Source organism: Macaca mulatta, chromosome 8 (assembly GCF_049350105.2).
Source record: "Macaca mulatta isolate MMU2019108-1 chromosome 8, T2T-MMU8v2.0, whole genome shotgun sequence".
In the NCBI taxonomy this organism is placed as follows: domain Eukaryota; kingdom Metazoa; phylum Chordata; class Mammalia; order Primates; family Cercopithecidae; genus Macaca; species Macaca mulatta.
The window spans coordinates 25476440-25493401 of record NC_133413.1 but is presented as its reverse complement, the minus strand read 5'-3'; the positions used below and the strand labels follow the sequence as shown (position 1 = coordinate 25493401).

At 44.2% G+C, this 16962-nt stretch overlaps 1 long non-coding RNA gene across 1 annotated transcript in view; it reads right to left on the bottom strand.

Moving 5' to 3' along the window:
- Window positions 1–16962, bottom strand: part of LOC144330755 (uncharacterized) — a 140325-nt gene that overhangs the window by 32994 nt on the left and 90369 nt on the right. Inside the window, exons 2-3 of the long non-coding RNA XR_013397200.1 lie at window positions 7865–7939; window positions 6313–6463 (exon numbers count right to left, since the gene is read on the bottom strand). This is a non-coding gene — a long non-coding RNA (uncharacterized LOC144330755). The remainder of the gene's footprint in view (window positions 1–6312; window positions 6464–7864; window positions 7940–16962) is intronic.

Below are 16962 nucleotides of genomic sequence, written 5' to 3'. Positions count from 1 at the left end.
TGGCTCACTGTAGCCTCAACCTCTTCGGTTCAAGCGATCCTCCTGCCTCAGCCTCCTGAGTAGCTGGAACTGCAGTTTTGTACCACACCATGCTCAGCTAATTTTTTTATTTTTGTAGAGATGGGGTCTCACTCTGTTGCCTAGGCTGATCTTGAACTCCTGGCCTCAAGCAGTCCTCCCACCTCAGCTTCTCACACACAATTTTACTTGTCAATTATACCTCAATAAACTTGGAAGAAAACAGAAAAAACTTAGAATTCTAATTCACAGAGTAGCATGATTTCAGCTAACTGTGAGTGTGAATGAATATATGTTTTCTCTATAACCCAAAGAAATGAATGTGGCCTGATAGCATTTTAGGTAGAGTTTGTGATAGATCAGAATTTCCAGATAGATTTGGGGTTTTTTATTTTTTTATTTATTTATTTTTTATTATTATTATTTTGAGATGGAATCTGTCTCCAGAGTGCAGTGTCGTGATCTCAGCTCACTGCAACCTCTGCCTCCCAGGTTCAAGCTATTCTCCTGCCTCGGCCTCCCAAGTAGCTGGGACTACAGGCACACGCCACCATGCCCAGCTAATTTTCATATTTTTAGTAGAGACGGGGTTTCACCATGTTGGCCAGGATGGTCTCGATCTCTTGACCTTGTGATCCTCCCACCACAGCCTCCCAAAGCTGGGATTACAGGTGTGAGCCACCATGCCCAGTCTATATTTGTCTTTCCAAAGAAAAGTTGAACCAGGGAGAGAAAGGAAGGCGGAGAAGACAGGGACTTGAACTCACCTCTTGACACCTCACTCCTCCATGCCCCCCACCCCAGTCATATCAAAGTAACGTCAGCCACCAACTGCAGTGACCCTCTGTGTATACAGAATGACTGTCCTGTGACAACAAGAGCCACGTGCCATCCACATAAACACGGCATATATCTCATTCCTACTGTAAACCATTGTGAAATACCCAAAGGAGGGGACTGTTTCCAGCAGAAATCACTTCTGACATCACTCCCTGAGTCTGACAACCGAAACTTTCCATTGAGACAACAGCAGCCAACTTGGGCCTTTTGAAGCTGCTGAGATGCCAGCAGCTTCAAAAGAAAGGGGTAAAAAGAAAGAAACGCTCAGGCTTGACAAGGAGCACCATCTAGGGGATTTATAAGGCAAAATTTTTCTTCAAGCAAATCCTAGAGCTGGAAGCGTTCAATAGTGAGGACTAAATGCGACCTCCGCCTGGGGCCAGGCTGGCAGGAGCCTAGATTGGAGATGTTTAGCCACATCTGACCCCCAAGCCCAGCTCTGGGCATCCATCTGACAACTCAGAGCACCACCTAGTGCAGAAAACTGCCTTTCTGGCACTGAAGAAGGGATTCCTGTTTGGAGAGTTGGGGAGAAAGGAAAATGTCTCTAAGCGCACTTCTGTGATTCTGCCAAAGCAAAAATGTCAAGATCCATGTTTCCAAGACTTCCTAAATGAAGATATTTAATTAGGGTGATTAAGAGTTCCACATTCAAGCAATTGAATTTAGTGTTTTCTCTCGAATTCTAACCTTTCAGTTTTAAAAGGATGTCAATGTTGGCATTATCTGACTTTATTTTGAGATTCTAATCCCCACCTGTACGAGGCAGAGTTCCTTCATTGGGACTGCAGGAATTAAGCCTGCCGGCAGTGAGCAGGGAGATGCCTTACACAGTGAGACCCCCACTCCTCCACCACTCTGAGGAGCAGGATCCACAGGTTAGGGGTCCTGAGGGAGTTAGGGGAGTAGTGAGAGACTCACTGGCTACCTCTCAAGCCTATCTGGGTCCTTAAAAAGGAGACTCCAGAAAAGTCCATTTAATCCAACCCCTCATTTTAGTGACAACGAAAATTGAGATTCAGACTGATACTATAATGGTGGCTATGTATCCTTTGTCCAAATCCACAGAATGTCCAACAGCAAGAGTAAACTCTAACTTAAACTACAAGCTTTTGGTGATTATGACGTGTTGATATAGTTTGATCAGTTGTAACAAATGTACCACCTAGAGGGGGATGTCCACAGTTGGGGGGGCTATACATGTGTCGGGGCAGGCAGGATGTGGGAAACTTCTGTGCCTTTTGTTCAATTTTGCTGTCAATATAAATACTCTAAAAAGCCTATTTCTCTATTAAAAATTCATCTATTAAAATGTCAACTCAGTCGGGCACAGTGATGTATGCCTGTAATTCCAGCACTTTGGGAGGTCAAGGCAGGCAGATTCCTTGAGCTCAGGAGTTTGAGACCATCATGGGCAACATGACAAAAACCGTTCTCCACTAAAAATACAAAACTTAGCCAGGTGTGGTACTGCATACTGTGGTCCCAGCTACTCAGGAGGCTGAGATGGAAGGATCGCTTGAGCCCAAGAGGTCAAGGCTGCAGTGAGCCTTGATTGCACTATTGCACTCCAGCCTGGGTGACAGAGCAAGACCCTGCCTCAAAAAAAAAAAAAAAAAAAAAAAAAGATTTACTCAAAATTCCCAAGAGAAGGAGGGTACGCCAGGCCATGGGAGTGGGAGGCCATCAGGGTTGGGTCAGGAGGCAGAGGGCTTCCATGTGAAAGAAGAGGCAAGACAGGGTAAGCAGGCTTAGGGTCAGCAGGTTTGAATAATTTCAGTGGGCTCTGGGGCTAGGGGTTGGCCCTAGTCATCTAGTACCTGGCCTGGGGTAATGAAGGCAAGGGAATAGCAGTCCGGAGTGTGAGAGCCAGATACAGAAGGTTGTTGAAGGAATGGGCTCTAGATGGGTTGGTCTGTATACGAAAGGTACACTCAGAAGCAAGTTCTTCACCATCTCTGGAAACTAGCTAGCCTTGGAAGGGATAGTGCCTCCTATGGCAGCAAGGCCCCACATGTCAAAGCATCAGAAACACATGGGTAATACACTGTGGTCGCACAGTGCGCTTAGTGGCACAGGTAGGACCTGGGACTCTCAATCCAGTTCTCTCCTCAGTGAAGTTCGCTGCAGTCCCTCCAGCCCAGCCCAGTCTCATCTGCATCCTCCATCATCTTGCAAGCGCAGAACATTCTTTCTTAAGGAACTTGCTCATGTGACTCTGAGAGGCTTCTTTCTCTAGTTTACCCTTTAATTTTCTCCTCCTAGAGCTACTTCTTTTCTAACAACAGAATCCTTTTATGCAAATGATGCACATCAAGTCACCATGTCCAACTGGGACTCACACCATCGGTTACTGGGCTTTACCCACTTTCCAGGACTTAGCTAATTAGCACGCGAGGCCAACTGCATGAAACGGGCAGGTGTCAGCTCTGTGTTTTCTCTGGGGCTGGACAGGGTTTCTTGCTACTACAAGGGGCCGTCTGTGGAGGCTCAGCCTATCCTGCCCCATCACAGTTCAAGCAAAGAGTTAGCATCAGGGATGCATTATCTGTAACAAGATGTTCCTTCCCAAACAGAGCAAGCCCAGGCCCCGGAAGGAAGGACTCTGAGGTCCAGGCACATAAGCAGGCATCGTCTGGAAGGTGTGAGTCACGGGACTCTGCCACCCAGAGAGGTGAGGCACTTGGTCTCAGCACTTGAGGAGGGGAAACTGGCAAGAATGAGACAGTCACGGAGGACCCCACAGGGTGATCAGAACAGGAGCCCAAGGGGACGTGAGCTCTTTGTGCAGGTACAAATCCCTGGCAACAAGCAGAGGCCTGAGCAGGGACTCAGTGAATACGGAATGAATAAAGAAACAAATGACAAAAATATATTGGGTGCATGGCAAAGGCTCCAGCTGTGGAACTTGGAAAAAGAACCTTGTTATAAGGCCAAGTTCATGTATCAAATATAAGGGTGCAGGAGGAGCTGTGGGAAATAACAAGGCAGAGGTCTATGGCTGTGGTGGCAAAAAGAGTGACTCAACACTGTGTCCCACTTTAGTGTGTGTGTGTGTGTGTGTGTGTTTGGGTCTGGAAGTAGGGGAACTGTTACAGAGCTGAGCCAGTGTAGACTACTCCTGCCTCAATTCAAAATTGGTCTGAAAACTGGTGTGGAAGCTGAGCTGCAGGGGAGGTAAATCAGTGGCCTGCTCTGTAGAAACACAGTAACAGGGGAACCGAGGCAGGATCAGGGTTGAGTTAGGGTTAGGGCAGGATTAGGGTTATGGTTAGCAAAAGGAAGGTAGCTGATGTGGTAAGCAAAAAGAAAAAAATTTAAAAAGCTAGTAGTTTATGCTTCTGACAGCATCAGGGGATTAGAATAATCTTCAGGCCTCAGTGTTCTGGGGCACATTGACCTCCCAAAGCCACCTTTTTCCTATTTTCATGCCTTGCACCAGAAAGAGGCAAATCTAGTTTATCCTTCCTTCTCAATTCTCAAATCTATGCCTAGATGCGACTTTCTCCTTTCACGTACAAGGCCTGGAGATTCTGCATATTGTCTTATTAGAAGAGGTGCCATTCCCATAGAGCTGACTCAGAGGTGTGGGTCAGAGAACTATGAAATTCTTTGAGGCCAGTGATTCACTAACAGGGAAAGGAGAACAAGGAAGGTGAGGAATGGATGGGGAAGTGGGATGCCTCCCCCATGTGCTTCATCAGGAGGACAAGCGCCCACGAAGGCGCTGGGTCTCCATATCTGTCCATTCTCACAGTTCTTTCTCAGTTTGAAAAGAACATTTGATTCTCAATCAACACAAGTTTGAAAACCCACAGTATCCATGACGCTGTATTCGTGCAACACTGCTTGATGCGATGTGATCAAAGGGGTCATGTGTAAGCCGCCCTTCCCCTTCCCACAAATGCACATCAATCCACATGCACTCAGGCATGTACACACAGCTGCATGCATCTGCCCTAGGCACAAGTCATTCCTTCATACGAAAGCATGTAAAGTGGAGTTTACATGTAAAAATGCATTCAAAAAGACACTACAATAAGTCAGACTTTGCATCAGGAAGTAATTTCATCAGAAGGTAAATGTGACGGATAACATATTTTCCCCACTGCCTCGCATCTTTCCACATATGTGTGATTTTAGCCACCCAGATGCTCTGGTTATCATCTTGTATTAAACAATTAGAATCCTGTTCAACCTGTACTAGACACAAAGCTGCTTCCTGCCCCAGAGCAAAGCAGGGTAGAGATCACCTCAGGGATGAGTCTGTCTCAAAAAGAGAAGAGAAGATATTAAAGGTTTAAAGGGAGAATTCCTTAGCAGGGTCCTCTTGTCCTCTTTTCTTCCAAAGGTCCAAGTAAACTGGTACAGGGCCCAGACAGCGAGTAACAGTGGAATCTATTTTGCAAGCCACATCTTTCAAATTCCTTACATTCTCTGCTTAATTCTTTTTTTATTTTTTTTTTAGACAGAGTCTCATTGTCACCCAGGCTGAAGTGCAGTGGTGCAATTTTTGGCTCACTGCAACCTCTACCTCCCAGGTTCAAGCGATTCTCCTGCCTCAGCCTCCCGAGTAGCCAGGATTACAGGCACTCACCACAACGCCTGGCTAATTTTTGTATTTTTAGTGGAGACAGGGTTTCACCACATTGGCCAGGCTAATCTCAAACTCCTGACCTCAAGTGATTCACCCGCCTCGGCCTCCCAAAGTGTTGGAATTACAGGTGTGAGCCACCATGCCTGGCTTAAATCTCTTTTCCTCTCTATGTAGTGGAATGCATTGTTTCTTTAAAATCTCAGCTGATCCTAGCTGAGAAGAGAGATCTAAAGATGGAGAAGCGAACTCTTGAGGCTAGAGGTTCTACCCTGAGATGATCAACAAAACTTAAAGGGCAAAGTCAAGATTGTTTAATCAGCAACTCCTGCTCACTGGGACTTTCTCCTTTCATGTAAAAGGCCTGGAGATTCTGCATATTGTCTTATTAGAAGAGGTGCCATTCCCATAGAGCTGACTCAGAGGTGTGAGTCAGAGAACTATGAAATTCTTTGAGGCCAGTGATTCACTAACAGGGAAAGGAGAGGTGAGGAATGGATGGGGAAGTGGGATGCCTCCCCCATGTGCTTCATCAGGAGGACAAGGGCCCATGAAGGCACTGGGTCCCCATATCTGTCCATTCTCACACTGCCATAAAGACACACCCAAGACTGGGTAATTTATAAACAAAAGAGGCTTAATTGACTCACAGTTCCACACGGCTGGGGAGGCCTCACGAAACTTACAATCATGGCAGAAGGGGAAGGGGAAGCAAGGCACATCTTACATTGCAGCAGGGGAGAGAGAGGGAGGAAGAGGGAGAGAGGAACGAGGAGAGGGAGGAGAGAGGGGGAGAGAGAGAGAGCACACAGAGGAAACTGCCAAATACTTGTAAAGCATCAGATCTCATGAGAACTCACTCACTATCACCAGAACAGCAAGGGGGAAGGGCCCCCATGACTCAGTCACCTCCCACAAGGTCCTTTCTTCAACAGGTGGGGATTACAATTCCAGATGAGATTTGGGTGGGGACACGGAGTCAAACCATACCAGTCCTCAACAAAAGGAACCCTGGAAGGAAGACAGAAAGACTGAAGGTACCATAAGACATATTCTCAAGGGCTGACCACAACTTGCTGTTATCTTAAATTTAGAGTTCAATAATCCAATAGTTCATTAGACATTTATCACTGAAGTTGATGATAAGTCATGCAAATTACTTGGTAAGTTAAAAACACAAAACCTCTTCTTCAAAATTTGAGGACACTCACTCTAACCTATCTACTGGGCTAGATAGTCTAAACTGACTAGGAAAGTGTCTTGACCAGGCGTGGTGGCTCACTCCTATAATCCCAGCACTTTGGGAGGCTGAGGTGGGTGGATCACCTGAGGTCAGGAGTTCAAGGCCAGCCTGACCAACACAGTGAAAGCCTGTCTCTACTACTACTAAAAAAAAAAAAAGTAGCCAGGGATGGTGGCATGGGCCTGTAGTCCCAGCTACTTGGGAGGCTGAGGCAGGAGAATTGCTTGAACCCTGGAGGCAGAAGTTGCAGTGAGCCAAGATCACACCACTGCACTCCAGCCTGGGCAACACAGCGATACTCCATCTCAAAAAAAAAAAAAAATGTAGGAAAATGTTTGGATTATCATTTGCATTGAGGATAACCAGAGCATATTCTGCCCCAGGTGCAAACAGATGAAGGAATGCCAAGAAACAAATCCCTAATGGTAAGTGGTGGAGTATCAGGCTCCAAGAAAGCCAGATGGGGCAGATTTTGAAATAAGAAATAAGAATCTTTATGGTAGCTGATGGTCCCCAAACTTTGTATGTGAAATCATCTGAGGAGCTTTAAATACTGAGGCCTGGCTCCTGTTCCTAGACATTTCAAATTAACTGATGGGCCTGGAGTGTGATCTGGGTGTTGGGACTTTTAAAATCTTCCTGGGTGGCTAGGTTTGTTTCCTGTGGCTGCTGTAATGAATGACCAAACATGTGGTGTCTTAAGATAACAGAAACGTATTCTCTCACAGCTCAGGAGGCCAGAGGTCCGAAATCAGTTCTCTCTGGGCTGAAATGACAGTGTTAGAGAACTGAGCTCCCTCTGCAGGCTCTTGGGGAGAATCCGATTCTTGCCTCTTCCAACTTCTAGTGGCTTCTGGTTTTCTGTGATGTGTGGCTACATCACTCCAATCTCTGCTTCTGTCTCCAAATCCCCTCCTGCATTTGTGTATTTAATCTCTCTCCACCTCTGTTTTATAAGCACACTTATGGCTGGGCATAGTCGCTCATGCCTGTAATCCCAACATTTGGGGAGGCTGAGGTGGGTGGATTCCATCACTTGAGCCTAGGAGTTTGAGACCAGCCTGGCCAATATGGTGAAACCCTGTCTCAACAACAACAACAAATTAGCAAAGCATAGTGGCGTGTGCCTGTAGTCCCAGCTACTCTGGAAGCTGAGGTAGAAGAATCACCTGAATCCAAGGAGGTTGAGCATGTAGTGAGCCATGATCACATACTGCACTCCAGCCTGGGCAACAAAGGAGACCCTGTCAGAAAAAAAAGAAAAAGACTTTTTTGATGGCATTTGAGAGATGGCATTATCCACCTGGATAATACAGAATTACTTCCTCATCTCAAGTTCCTTAACTAACTTAATCACATATGCAAAGGCCCTTTTACCAAAGAAGGCAACATTTATAGGTTCTAGGAATTAGGACCTGATATGTTTGGAGGCCATTTTCAGCCTGCTACGTGGCTTCTAATGTGCAGCAAAATTGAGAAACCGCTACTGCAGGTCCGTTCCAAGATGGCCGAATAGAAACAGCTCCGGTCTGCAGCTCCCAGTGTGTTCGACACAGAAGACGGTGATTTCTGCATTTCCAACTGAGGTACCTGGTTCATCTCCTTGAGACTGGTTGGACAGTGGGTGCAGCCCATGGAGGGTGAGTTGAAGCAGGGTGGGGCGTCACCTTACCCGGGAAGTGCAAGGGGTCAGGGGATTTCCCTTTCCTAGCCAAGGGAACCTGTGACAGACTGTACTGGGAAAATCTAGACACTACTACCTAAACACTGCACTTTTCCAATGGTCTTAGCAAATGGCACACCAGGAGATTATATCCTGTACCTGGTTCAGCAGGTCCCACACCCATGGAGCCTTGCTCACTGCTAGTCTGAGATCAAACTGTGAGGTGACGAGCCTGGCTGGGGGAGGGGTGTCTGCCATTGCTGAGGCCTGAGTAGGTAAACAAAGTGGCCGGGAAGCTCAAACTGGGTGGAGCCCACCGCAGCTCAATGAAGCCTGCCTGCCTCTGTAGACTCTACCTCTGGGGACAGGGCATAGCTGAACAAAAGGTCCCAGAAACTTCTGCAGACTTAAACATCCCTGTCTGACAGCTCTGAAGAGAGCAGTGGTTCTCCCAGCACAGTGTTTGAGCTCTGAGAACGGACAGACTGCCTCCTCAAGTGGGTCCCTGAACCCATGTAGCCTAAGTTGGAGAAACCTCCCAGTAGAGGCTGACTGATACCTTATAAGCCAGGTGTCCCTCTGAGACGAAGCTTCCAGAGGAAGGATCAGGCAGCAATATTTGCTGTTCTGCAATATTTGCTGTTCTGCAGCCTCCACTGGTGATACCCAGGGAAACAGGGTCTGGAGTGGACCTCCAGCAAACTCCAACAGACCTGCAGCTGAGGGACCTGACTGTTAGAAGGAAAACCAACAAAACAGAAAGGAATAGCATCAACGTCAACAAAAAGGACATCCACACCAGAACCCCATATGTAGGTCACCATCATCAAAAACCAAAGGTAGATAAAACCACAAAGATGGGGAGAAACCAGAGCAGAAAAGCTGAAAATTCTAAAAACCAGAGCACCCCTTCTCCTCCAAAGGATCGCAGCTCATCGCCAGCAATGGAACAAAGCTAGATGGAGAATGACTTTGATGAGTTGACAGAAGTAGGTTTCAGAAAGTCAGTAATAACAAACTTCTCTGAGCTAAAGGAGGATGTTCAAACCCATCACAAGGAAGCTAAATACCTTGAAAAAAGATTAGATGAATGGCTAACTAGAATAAACGGTGTGGAGAAGAGCTTAAATGACCTGTTGGAGCTGAAAACCATGGCATGAGAACTACATGAAGCATGCACAAGTTTCAGTAGCCAATTTGATCAAGTGGAAGAAAGGATATCAGTGATTGAAGATCAAATTAATGAAATGAAGCGAGAGAGAAGTTTAGAGAAAAAAGAGCAAAAAGAAATGGACAAAGCCTCCAAGAAATATGGGACTATGTGAAAAGACCAATTCTACATTTGATTGGTGTACCTGAAAGTGATGGGGAAAATGAAACCAAGCTGGAAAACACTCTTCAGGATATTATCCAGGAGGACTTCCCCAACCTAGCAAGGGAGGCCAACATTCAAATTCAGGAAACACAGAGAACACTACAAAGATACTCCTTGAGAAGAGCAACCCCAAGACACATAATTGTCAGATTCACCAAGGTTGAAATGAAGGAAAAAATGTTAAGGGCAGCCAGAGAAAAAGGTTGGGAAACCCATCAGACTAACAGTGGATCTCTCAGCAGAAACTCTACAAGCCAGAAGAGAGTGGGGGCCAATATTCAACATTCTTAAAGAAAAGAATTTTCAACCCAGAATTTCATATCCAGCCAAACTAAGCTTCATAAGCAAAGGAAAAATAAAACCCTTCACAGACAAGCAAATGCTGAGAGATTTTGTCACCACCAGGCCTGCCCTACAAGAGATCCTGAAGGAAGTACTAAACATGGAAAGAACAATCAGTACCAGCCACTGCAAAAACATGCCAAATTGTAAAGACCATCGATGCCAGGAAGAAACTGCATCAACGAACGGGCAAAATAACCAGCTAACATCATAATGACAGGATCAAATTCACACATAACAATATTAACCTTAAATGTAAATGGGCTAAATGCCCCAATTAAAAGATACAGACTGGCAAATTGGATAAAGAGTCAAGACCCATCAGTGTGCTGTATTCAGGAGACCCATCTCACGTGCAGAGACACACATAAGCTCAAAATAAAGAGATGGAGGAAGATCTACCAAGCAAAGGGAAAGCAACAAAAAAGCAGGGGTTGCAATCCTAGTCTCTGATAAAATAGACTTTAAACCAACAAAGATCAAAAGAGACAAAGAAGGCCATTACATAATGGTAAAGGGATCAATTCAACAAAAAGAGCTAACTATCCTAAATGCATGTGCACCCAATACAACAGCATCCAGATTCATAAAGCAAGTCCTTAGAGACCTAAAAAGAGACTTAGACTCCCACACAATAATAATGGGAGCTGGTACCATTCCTTCTGAAACTATTCCAATCAAAAGAAAAAGAGGGAATCCTCTCTAACTCATTTTATGAGGCCAGCATCATCCTGATACCAAAGCCTGGCAGAGACACAACAAAAAAAGAGAATTTTAGGCCAATATCCCTGATGAACATAGATGCAAAAATCCTCAATAAAATACTGGCAAACTGAATCCAGCAGCACATCAAAAGGCTCATCCACCATGATCAAGTTGGCTTCATCCCTGGGATGCAGGGCTGGTTCAACATATGGAAATCAATAAACGTAATCCATCACATAAACAGAACCAAAGACAAAAAACAACACATGATTGTCTCAATAGATGCAGAAAAGGCCTTTGACAAAATTCAACAGCACTTCATGCTAAAAACTCTCAATAAATTAGATATTGATGGAACATATCTCAAAATAATGAAAGCTATTTATGACAAATCCACAGCCAGTATCACACTGAATGGGCAAAAACTGGAAGCATTCCCTTCGAAAACCGGCACAAGACAGGGATGCCCTCTCTCACCACTCCTATTCAACATAGTGTTGGAAGTTCTGGCCAGAGCAGTCAGGCAAGGGAAAGAAATAAAGGGTGTTCAATTAGGAAAAGAGGAAGTCAAATTGTCCCTGTTTGCAGATAACATGATTGTATATTTAGAAAACCCCATCATCTCAGCCCAAAATCTCCTTAAACTGATAAGAAACTTCACCAAAGTCTCAGGATACAAAATCAATGTGCAAAAATCACAAGCATTCTTATGCACCAATAATAGACAAACAGAAAGCCAAATCATGAGTGAACTCCCATTCACAACTGCTTCAGAGAGAATAAAATACCTAGGAGTCCAACTTACAAGGGATGTGAAGGACCTCTTCAAGGAGAACTACAAACTACTGCTCAATGAAATAAAAGAGGACACAAACAAATGGAAGAACATTCCATGCTCATGGATAGGAAGAATCAATATTGTGAAAATGGCCATACTTCCCAAGGTAATTTACAGATTCAATGCCATCCCCATCAAGCTACCAATGACTTTCTTCACAGAATTGGAAAAAACTACTTTAAAGTTCATAAGGAACCAAAAAAAGGGCCTGCATTCCTAAGACAATCCTAAGCCAAAAGAACAAAGCTGGAGGCATCACGCTACCTGACTTCAAACTATACTACAAGGCTACAGTAATCAAAACAGCATGGTACTGATATCAAAACAGAGATACAGACCAACAGAACAGAACAGAGCCCTCAGAAATAACACCACACATCTATACCCATCTGATCTTTGACAAACCTGACAAAAACAAGAGATGGGGAAAGGATTCCCTATTTAATAAATGGTGCTGGGAAAACTGGCTAGCCATATGTAGAAAGCTGAAACTGGATCCCTTCCTTGTACCTTATACAAAAATTAATTCAAGGTGTATTAAAGACTTAAATGTTAGACTTAAAACCATAAAAACCCTAGAAGAAAACCCAGGCAGTATCATTCAGGACATAGGCATGGGCAAGGACTTCATGACTAAAACACCAAAAGCAATGGCAACAAAAGCCAAAGTTGACAAATGGGATCTAATTAAACTAAAGAGCTTCGGCACAGCAAAAGAAACTACCATCAGAGTGCACAGGCAACCTACAGACTGGGAGAAAATTTTTGCAATCTACTCATCTGACAAAGGGCTAATATCCAGAATCTACAAAGAACTCAAACAAATTTACAAGAAAAAATCAAACAACCCCATCAAAAAGTGAGCAAAGGATATGAACAGATACTTTTCAAAAGAAGACATTTATGCAGCCAAAAGACATGTGAAAAAAATGCTCATCATCACTGGTCATCAGAGAAATGCAAATCAAAACCACAATGAGATACCATCTCACACCAGTTAGAATGGCGATCATCAAAAAGTCAGGAGACAACAGGTGCTGGAGAGGATGTGGAGAAATAGGAATGCTTTTACACTGTTGGTGGGACTGTAACTAGTTCAACCATTTTGGAAAACAGTGTGGCAATTCCTCAAGACTCTAGAACTAGAAATACCATTTGACCCAGCCATCCCATTACTGAGTACATATCCAAAGGATTATAAATCATGCTACTATAAAGACACATGCACACATATATTTATTGTGGCACTATTCCCAATAGCAAAGACTTGGAACCAACCCAAATGTCCATCAACGATAGACTGGATTAAGAAAATGTGGCTCATATACACCATGGAATATTATGCAGCCATTAAAAAAAGATGAGTTCCTGTGCTTTGTAGCGACATGGATGAAGCTGGAAACCATCATTCTCAGCAAACTATCACAAGGACAGAAAACAAAACACTGCATGTTCTCACTCATAGGTGGGAACTGAACAAGAGAACACTAGGACACAGGGCGGGGAACATCACACACGGGCCTGTCGTGGGGTGGGGAGACGGGGAAGGGATAGCATTAGGAGAAATACCTAATGTAAATGATGAGTTAATGGGTGCAGCAAACCAACACGGCACATGTATATGTATGTAACAAACCTGCACGTTGTGCACATGTACCCTAGAACTTAAAGTATAATAAAAAAATAAAAATTTTTAAAAAGTAAAAAGAAAAGAAACCACTGCTGCAGCAGCTGTTCCCCATGGGGCCCCTGCCCTGCCCTAATACACCCACTCTCAGCTCTCACCTCCTGCATTCCAGGAACCCTCCCTGCTCTGTGTATGGACACCTCTCCACCTCACTCTGGGCTCCCCCAAACACTGTGTGTCCATATCCAATATCCTGCTCCTCCTTGCCCATTAAAATAAATCCCCTCCAACATCTGTGTTTCAAAAAGAGCCCTGCTCATATAAATGAAATATCCAGTAATTATAATGGCATGCAGAAACAAAGTTTGGGAACACATTTGAATGCTTTGCATATCATAATACTCACTGAGGCTCTAAAGTCACTTTGTCAGCTTAGAAATATACTGTGCATAAATTAGTTTTCTCATAAAACGCTTGAATATCTTCTAATGTGAAGACAGAAAACAGGAAAGTTTTTTTTTTCCCTTAGGAGAAATGTTTTAAAACTTTAAAACTAGAAAATTTTACACTGTGGAGTTTTTTAGTGCTTTCATTTCTTTATGCCCTCTTCCATCTCCAAAGGGTTTTCTCAGGATTAAATAGACACTGCATCCCCAGAGCTTCTCTAAAATGAATGAGGAGGTCCAGGATGGCATGGTTACCTTTGCCCATGGAGGCTCCAGGTGTGACGTTATTTCTTCTAACCATCCTCAATGCTGCCATTTTGCACTATAAAAAGAAGAGCAGGCTGGGCCCGGTGGCTCATACCTATAATCTTTGGGAGGCCAAGGCAGGTGGATCACTTGAGATCAGGAGTTCGAGACCAGCCTGGCCAATATGGTGACATCCTGTCTCTTCTAAAAATACAAAAATTAGCTGAGCGTGGTGGCAGGTGCCTGTAGTCCCAGCTACCCGGGAGGCTCAGGCAGGAGAATCGCTTGAACCTGGGAGACAGAGATTGCAGTGAGCCGAGATGGTGCCACTACGCTCCAGCCTGGGTGATAGAGCAAGACTCCATCTCAAAAAAAAAAAAAAAAAAAAAAAAAAGCAGATTCCCGGCCCCCATCGCAAACCCGTTCCATTCAATTATCTGTGGGTGCCGCTCCGGGCAGTTCTGACGTGGAATCCCCAGGTTTGAAGGTCGCTGACCTGAGTAACCGGGTCTCCTTCCCTGCGCCAGCAGAAGGCACTGGGCCTGCCGCCCTCTGCAGGAGCGCGGAGGGACCTCACCACGGAGTGCGGCGCAAACCAAGCAGGTGCATGGCGCTAGATTCCCAGCAGAGAGCAGTGTCGGCTCAAGGTTTTCCCACGGATCTTTCTTCGGCGTTAAGCTTTCGACCTAAAGGCATTGTTGTGTTTTTGTTTTTGTTTTAATAATAATAAAAGGTAGCAAATATAATTCCTAATTCTATCACTTCTTTGAATTCTGTAAAGTACAATCCAATCCCACCTCACAAAGTGACCGTTAACATTCATCTGTATCCTTTCTGACTTGTTCCTAAGTTGAAACACACGAGTCCATTGTGTATTTATACATACCATACATATGCGCATGTAAACTCTTTTTCTCAGTGTGGAATTATATAAAATTTCTTGGTCCATAACTCATATTTTTCACTTTAAAAATATATCATGATATCTTTTTTCCAAGTCCATACATTTTTATAGTGGGTATGTGCTATATCACTGTATTACCACTGAAATATACATTAATGAATGGGGTTTTTTTGTTTTTCAGTTACAAATGCCAGTCCAATTACTCTCCTGGGGCATACATCTTTATGTAATTATGGCATTGCTTTTGTAAAACAGAAACAGTTGTTAAGGAGCCCAGGAGTTTGAGCATAGGGTGAACTATGACCAGGCCACTGCTCCAGTCTAGGCGAGAGTCTGTCTCCAAAAAAATAAAAATAAACATAAATTTTTAAAACGGAATTGTTAAGTCAAAGGACATGCTCAGTTTGTAGGGGGGTTTTGTCTTATCAAATATTGAATAGTTAAAAATATAGTTTGACATGTTCTGAGTATAAATCATACCAAATACTCAGAAGTCATTTTTTTTAATTTAGCTTTTATCTTTTTTGTTGTTGTTGTTGTTGTTTTTCTTTTTGGGTGGCAGTTGTTATAAAATTGGCTTATTTCCTCAATTACAAGTATTTTGAGACAGGAATATTTTTGTGATCACTAAACCACTCCATGGATAGAAAAGAATATTGCTTAGACTATACTACTCATTTATTTTAGCATTTTTTTTTAAAAAATAAGTGTTTGTGTTGCCTCTTGTGTTTTACAAAAGATATAAAAAGTAATTCATATTTAAATATGTTATGCTCCTTATGGACAAAATCAGAGAAGCAAATAGACTCCAAGTTGCACAGTGGTGCTGGGATTACTTCTGTTAAAAATTGCAAGGCAGGGACCCGGGGTGGTGGCTCACGCCTGTAATCCCAGCATTTTGGGTGGTCGAGGTGGGAGCATCACCTGTAGTTGGGAGTTTGAGAACAGCCTGACCAACATGGTGAAACCCTATCTCTACTAAAAATACAAAATTAGCTGGGCATGGTGGCGCATGCCTGTAATCTCAGCTACTCGGGAGGCTGAGGCAGGAGAATTCCTTGAACCCAGGAGGCAAAGGTTGTGGTAAGCCAAGATTGTGCCATTGCACGCTAACCTGGGAAACAAGAGTGAAGAAAGAAAGAGAGAGAGAGAGAGGGAAGGAGGGAGGGAGGGAGAGAGGGAGGGAGGGAGGGAGGAAGGAAGGAAGGAAGGAAGGAAGGAAGGAAGGAAGGAAGGAAGGAAGGAAGGAAGGAAGGAAGGAAGGAGAAAGAAAGAGGAAAGAGAGAGAGAGAGAGGGAGAGAGAGAGATTGCAAGGCAGACATAGATTTCATGCTGCTTTCAGGGTCCAGCCCTTTCGGTTTCTTCCAAGCTCCTATATTCTCATTGGGATAAAAAGGGTCATTTGGTTAAATTGTACCTGCTTGCCATACCGCCCTTGAAAGGGACCCTTCGAGGAAGTCCCTTGAAGGAGACCCAGTTACCTAGGCCAGCAACCTTCAAACCTGGGGGTTGCATGTCAGAACTGCCCCGAGCGCTACCCACAGATAATTGAATGGAACGGGTTTGCAGTGAGGGCCAGGAATCTGTGGTGGTGGTGGTGGTGGTGGTGGTGGTGGTGGTGGTGGTGTTGTTTGAGACAGAGTCTTGCTCTATCACCCAGGCTGGAGTGCAGTGGCACAATCTCGGCTCACTGCAACCTCTGCCTCCCGGGTTCAACCCTTGAAAGCTGAGTTATTGCCAGATCAGGCAGTTGCCAGGTCAGGCAGTAACCAGGTGCTAGGCTCGTGTGAGTTTCCAATTTGAGATTGAAAAAAACCTAATGTGTTATCAGTGGGGATAGGAGGCCCCTTGTTTAAAAGTCTTTGGGAGATTTTCTTTCTGGGAAGAAATTTCAATTTCTCTGGAAATGATTCCGCAATCTCAAGGGCAAGCAGGTAAGTAACCAAAAAAGGCAGGTCCAGGACTTTGGCTCAGTTTGCACCCGAGAAGGCAGACAAGGGATTCACAACACTGAGAATTCAAACTCCTCAGTGCCCTCCCTCTGAATCCCCAACACTAGAAGCAGGTAATTTTACAACAAAAGCAAAAGTTGAATACACAATTTGGAAAAAAAATAAAAA